Source organism: Penaeus monodon, chromosome 25, assembly GCF_015228065.2.
Source record: "Penaeus monodon isolate SGIC_2016 chromosome 25, NSTDA_Pmon_1, whole genome shotgun sequence".
Lineage (NCBI taxonomy): Eukaryota > Metazoa > Arthropoda > Malacostraca > Decapoda > Penaeidae > Penaeus > Penaeus monodon.
In genome coordinates this window covers 41,866,246-41,866,873 of record NC_051410.1, presented here as the reverse complement: position 1 = coordinate 41,866,873, position 628 = coordinate 41,866,246, and positions in this window count along the sequence as shown.

Genomic DNA, 628 nt, shown 5'->3' with positions numbered 1-628 from the left:
TCTGTGACGTTCAGGATGATTACCGCCAGCCTTTTTGATCTACGGCTTAACAGTGCGCGGAAAGCTAATGAGTGTTTGTGAAAAAAATTATATTGAAACTATAGTGTCGCAATATCAATTTGCTCCCTGGTGGAATTTTTGAATTTCAGAGAATGATATTTGGCCTCATGTTTTCTAATGATTACTTTTCTGTGTATTATTCTGAAAATGATTGTGTTCTTTATTAAGCCCGAAAAAGTAGATACCTCACTGGCCGAGGATTTCTCATCCTTACTAGTTCGCAAGCTAGAAACTACTTTGTTTAATAACTTCATCATTTAATACTCGCCCTTCTTTCCAGTCAAAATAAAAGTGTGAAAATTAACACAATGTGACACGTCACACTTCTGATGGGTGGATGCGCACATTGCTTGAACATTTCAATCATAGCAGTTTGTTCAGACCCTGAGAACTGTATAGGGAGCATAGACTGATATAGAGTCTAAAACACTATAAAGGAGAAAGAAGAAGAGTACTTATTGTAGTTTGCTGTGACTAGGGGGAAGAGTGAGTGCATTTCCATGAACGAAAGTACAAAAAGAACACTTGTAACTTACAAGAAAAATGTTTGGTTGTCTATATGTGTGTG